This window comes from Trachemys scripta, chromosome 4, assembly GCF_013100865.1.
Source record: "Trachemys scripta elegans isolate TJP31775 chromosome 4, CAS_Tse_1.0, whole genome shotgun sequence".
NCBI classification, from domain to species: Eukaryota; Metazoa; Chordata; order Testudines; family Emydidae; genus Trachemys; species Trachemys scripta.
This window is the reverse complement of record NC_048301.1, coordinates 136,048,745-136,054,479: the sequence shown is the minus strand read 5'-3', so window position 1 is coordinate 136,054,479 and position 5,735 is coordinate 136,048,745. Positions and strand designations below refer to the sequence as shown.

The window sequence follows — 5,735 nt, the reverse complement described above, 5'->3', positions numbered from 1 at the left end:
CAGTTTGCCTGTGTCTGGGCCTTCTCTCACTAGGATAGTCTGAGGCCTTGTTCTTAGGGGCAGCCGTCAGCTGGGAAGCGTAGGGTCACATCCCAAACCAGTCACACTGAAATAAGGTGGTATTGGGCTGTTAGGAAGATGATCCTGTCCGGATAGTGCCCATCACCACCAGATAAAAAAACAGATCTTAAGATGGTTAAAGAAAACTTAGTTTGATAGCATCCTGTCTGGCAAGAAATCACTTATCAATGGTTGTGAAACCCTCATTTCTGTATGTTTTATCTTTGTGGCCCCCACTTTTCTATTGTTAATCTGTCTGGTTCTCTAATTTTTCTGTCTGCTTTATAATTAATTTTGCTATGTGTAAGTTAATTAGGGTAGTGGGATATAACTGGTTAGAGAATTGTTGCATTATGTTAGGATTGGTTAGTTAAATTTCAGTAAAATGATTGGTTAAGGTATAGCTGAGAATATTACTATAGAAACTGGGGTCAAACAGGAAGTGGAAGGGAAATTGGAATCATAATTTGCTAAAGTGGGGGGGAGACAGGAACAGGGAATAGGGAATGAGGAACAGGGACACAGGCAAGGCTTTGTGGCATCAGAGCTGGGAAGGGGAACACGGGGTAAACACTCTGCGGTGTCAGAGCTGGGAAGGGGGATGCAGGGTAAACGCTCTGCAGTGTTAGAGCTGGGAACGGAACCCTGGGGAACAGACTCTATTGGCGTATAGAGATAAGCCTGACTGGTGTGAAGGGCTTCAAAATATGCTTGCTTGGAAATTAACCCCAATAAACATTGCATTGTCTGTGCTTCGGACTTTTGGTCTTTTTCTGCTTGCTGTCTGCATGACAAGAACCAGGGTTGAGGGAAAGCCCTCTAAGACTCCCCAAGCCCTAATTCATTAATTCTGCCCCCTCATCCCCACATACCTCAGTCTCTCTCCCTGCCCCTGATCCATTGTGCTCTCATTGGGTACTACCATTACATGGTGACAATGAATCACACTGCTAGATGTTGATCTGGTCCCTGCTCCTCTCAGAATAACTTGTGACCCATTCCTTTTCTTCTATGTCCTTAAGAAGGAGGGAGTGGAGAGTGAGGGAGCATCTACTAATGACATAGGCTCATTACATGATTTTTTAATTGATCTGCTCGCTCATCCTTAATAATGGAGGTATTGATAGCGACTCCATATTTAAGGATGAGTTGAGTTTTTCCTCTTAAAATCAGGAATTCTTGTTTGTATGAAAAGTACAGAATGTCCCCACAATTACAGCACTTTCTCTTTTTGGGCAAAACATGAATTTTTTGAGAATTTACAAGTAAATCTGTTAATTAGTCTAGGAATTAAAATTAATTAGAAATAGATCCTTTAAGAAATTTATCATGTGTCTAGTCTTTATTTTGATTTGTTTGTTTTTTGCTGCTAATGATTTCAGTAACAGAATGACACAGACACTTCAAAATTCCCATATAGATAAAACTCACTGAAGTCCTCTGCACAAGCTACATTTAAGAGTATTTTTTGTATTATTCTTCATAACTGAAAGTTTCTCCTTCAGCAGAGGCTCAATGAAATGATGTTCTACTACAGGGGATTTCAAAATGGCTGCCATCTCACATTATTATCAATGAAATGGAAGCCACAGCTGCCATCAACTGGTAGCCATTTTGAGAAGAGTACCTTTTTTATATCATTATTCTCAAAGTGACTGAAGCTACTGCTGTCCCCTTGGTAATCAGGACTGGAGGCAGTGACTGAAAAGATAGAGGTGGTTTTGGGAGCAGGTGCTCCAAGAAAGTGAGCAAGGACTAGTGGCAATGGCAGGGATAGCAATGGGATGTCATAGAGCAAGACTCTTGGGATATGGAAAAGGTGGGACCAACGGGAGGCAGGGGAGGAGCGTTGATAGGGAACAGAATATTGAGGTATCCAAAGAGCGGGGAGGACTGGAAGCAGTGGTTGCAAAGGGAATTCTTCTGACAAAATGTGATAAGCCAAGGAAATAAATTGGGTGTTTCTCACAAATTTGACTTTCAGTTCAGTTCTATTCAACAGATTCCATCTTATATCAGCAGGTCATGCATGTGTGCTGCAGAAATGGACAAGGAAAGTCACACCACAGTGACTGAGTTCATCCTTTCAGGGTTAACAAACAGTCCACACATGAAGGCAATGTGCTTTGTGGTGTGTGTCAGGATGCTGGCAAAGGGTTGCAAATTCAGCCCTCTGTCATGCCCGCTCCTCGTTAGGGGAACAAATTAGAGCAGGGTGGAGGTAACCTGGCCCCAATTGGGGCGGTGGAGACAGCTGCTACCTAATTACCCTGGGGCTGCATAAAAGTTTCAGGGGAAGGAAGCCAGGGAAGAGCAGGGGAAAAGGAAAAAGGCAGGGAATGGAAGCAGGGAGGTTGCAGGCAGGGAGGGGACAGCTGACGATGAATGGTTACTTGTACATGGTGAAATGGTGGTGGGAAAAAGCCTGAGAATAAAGTGCACCAGTGGTTACTAAACTTTAGGTCTCAGAGTGACTTTTTTTGTTAACCTAGCAGAGACAGAAGCCAAGGGGGCCAAGCCACACTCTGCTACAGGGTGATTTTAGCAATGTATCTCATCATCTTGGTTGGGAATCTTGGGATGATGGTGTTAATTAGGATTGACTTTTGACTTCACACCGCCATGTACTTTTTCCTCAAACACTTGTCTTTCCTAGACCTTGTTTATTCCTCAGTTGTCATTCCTAAAATGCTGATGAATGTCTTAGCAGAGAAGAAAACCATTTCGTACACTGGCTATGCAATACAGATGTTTTTCTTTTTCTGGACTCTGCAAGTCCAGAGTGCCTCCTGCTGGCTGTGATGGCATATGACCATTATGTGGCCATCTGTAACCTGCTGCTCTATATGGGCCTCATGTCCCCAAGAGCCTGTGCCCAGCTAGCAGCTGGCTCAGATCTCAGTGGTTTTGTGAATGCAATGACACAAATAATTTCCACCTTTAGATTGTCTTTCTATGGTTTCAACATCATCAATCATTTCTTCTGTGACATCTCTCCACTCTTAGATCTCTCCTGCTCCAACACCCACATCAGTGAGACAGTGGTAACTATTTCCACTATGTTTCTGGGCTTATTCACTTAAGTGGAAAATCTTGTTTCCTATATTTTCATTGTCTCCACCATCCTGCGGATCCACTTTGCTGATGGGAAATGCAAAACATTCTCCAATCTGTGCTTCCCACCTGATGGCTGTTGTCATCTTCTATGGAACCATGGTGTTCATGTATCTGCGACCCAATTCTAGCTACTCAAAGGGTGAAGATAAATGGGCAACATAGTGGTGATTCCCATGCTGAACCCCCTGAGGCAAAAGGAAGTGAAGAATGTCCTGAGTAGGATTCTACAATGGAAAATACTTTCTTGAAAGAAATGAAGATTTGAATAAACTAATAAACTCTGGCAAAAGAACTGCTATTTATTTGCCCATGAAAGCTTATGCTCCAATACTTCTGTTAGTCTATAAGGTGCCATAGGACTCTTTATCGCTTTTTACAGATCCAGACTAACACGGCTACCCCTCTGATGTGATTTATTAGATCACAATATTTAAACAATTGAGCAAATCCATGTTGACAGAAAATATAGTATAATCAAAAATATTAGGATAAGATTTTATCTTTCCACAAAAGGATACATGCTGTTCCTAATGGTAAAATAGGTTGAAGTGGGAGAGGGAAGCATCTAATACAGATGGTTGAATGTTGTTGTGGGTGTTAACATGAGGTAACTTTGCCTCATTATGTATGATAAGTTACTGGAAAAGGAAAAAGTAATTGAGAACAAGAGAATAAGTCCATGAATATGTCTTGTCACATGTACTTGATTTTGATTTTTGGTGTGATTATAAATTTGATTACTGAAAGTAACTGTGTTGGCAAAATATACTTAAAAATCTGTAAGGCATTTGACTTAGTACCTCACAACATTTCCATTAAAAAGTAGCACTACAGAAAGCCAATGTGGCTCATATTAAATGGTTAAAAATATGCCTGATAGATATGCCCGATAGGGAATCTCAAAATTTCTAGGTGGTTTTAATGTTTGTCTTAGGGTCCACCAGGGATCTGCCCTTGGGTCAATGGTATCCAATATTTTTCACAATGATCTGGAAAAAAATATAAATAATTTCCAATAAAGATTGGTGAAGTGGTAAATAACAGTGAAGGCAGGGCAGTCATACAGAGATCTTGATCACTTGATAAGCAGGCCTCAAACATGTGTTTTAATACAGCAAAATGTAAGGTCAGACATATAGGAACAAAAAATGATTAAATGACTTTCTCCTGGAAAGCAGTGACCGTGAAAAGGGCTTCGGGCTTACAGTGGATAACCTACAGAACATGAATTCCTAATACAATGGTGGGGCTAAGAGGGCTAAAAGGATATTTTCATTTATATGAAGGGGAATATCAAGTAGTAGAGATATGCTCTTACCTCCGTATATTGGCACTGATGAGGCCAGTGTAGGCGTCCATATTTTCAAAAATTGAAAGAGGTTTTTTTACTGAAAAATTGAAGAGGGTTCAGAAAAGACCTACAAGGATGATATGATGTCTGGGTGTCAAGAGACATGCCTCTGTTTATCAGCGGCTCGGCACTTTTATAAGCAGCTTGCTGGGCTGAGGTCAAGACACACATGCAACTGACTCATCTCCTCCAGCTGCCAGGGCTGATGTCAGGCATGGGGTTCTGTGCCTCTGGCTCTCCTCTTACAATGGTTGATTCACTTCCCTTTGTCCTTTCTCTCTGAATTTCTCGGTTACACTTTCTGCTCCTGTTTCCCTCACACCACATCTACTTCCTGCTGGTAGAATGTGCTGCTGCTCTGGGCCAGGAAACACCAGTGCTGCCTACTTATTCCTTGCCAGTTGTAGTGCTCTGACAGATCGAGTGGAGGGTGAGGAAATCAGAAGGGGGAGGGGGTGGGGTGGTGTTTTATTAATTTAGATGGAATATCAAGGCCCAAAGATGTTAACATAACCCAGTAACATTGTCCAACATTAAACAATTTTAAACAAGGTTTGGGGTTTGGCCTACAGCCTGCTTAGTACCATGCCAATCAAACCATTAAAAATCCTTTAAACCTTTTTATTTCAGATTCAGAAAAGAAGGAAAAACAGTTAAAGCTTTTCAAATGTAAAGCATTAAATAAGGCTTTCATTTTAACAACACCCTTGTTCCTTTATTCCATTAGATGTAGGGAGTTCTTAGAAAGAAACACTTCTTGCTTGGCAGCCTTTTAGATGGTATTAAAGATGGTAATAACTGTCCTTTCGTGGGGGGGGGGAAGGGAAAGCTAGTTGAGATGGGCTGGAGCTGTTATTGCTGTGTTGTGCAATTCACACAAAACCTGACAAACACACACAAGAGGGTAAATAAAATAGAAAAGAGAGAAAATTCAGCTTTTGTCTTTGGTGTTGACTCTCACTTGCAATCTCATTGCTGGAGAAACACAGGCATAGCATATGATCTCATAATAGCAGGTGTTGGTCCTACAGGGGATTGGATTAGACTACCTCCTGAGGTCTCTTCCAACCCTAATATTCTATGATTCTATGATCAGCCACTCACGGCCTGGTAAATTTGTATTAGCACCAGGTTGTTGCCTCTGCTTGGTTACAGCAGTGTTGTAACATATGTAATCATAGAATATTAGGGTTGGAAGAGACCTCAG

The 5,735-nt window shown here is 41.5% G+C and overlaps 1 pseudogene; it reads left to right on the top strand.

The window, feature by feature from the left end:
• Positions 1-2,682: 2,682 nt before the first annotated feature.
• On the top strand, positions 2,683-3,339 carry LOC117876575 (annotated as a pseudogene).
• Positions 3,340-5,735: the final 2,396 nt, after the last annotated feature.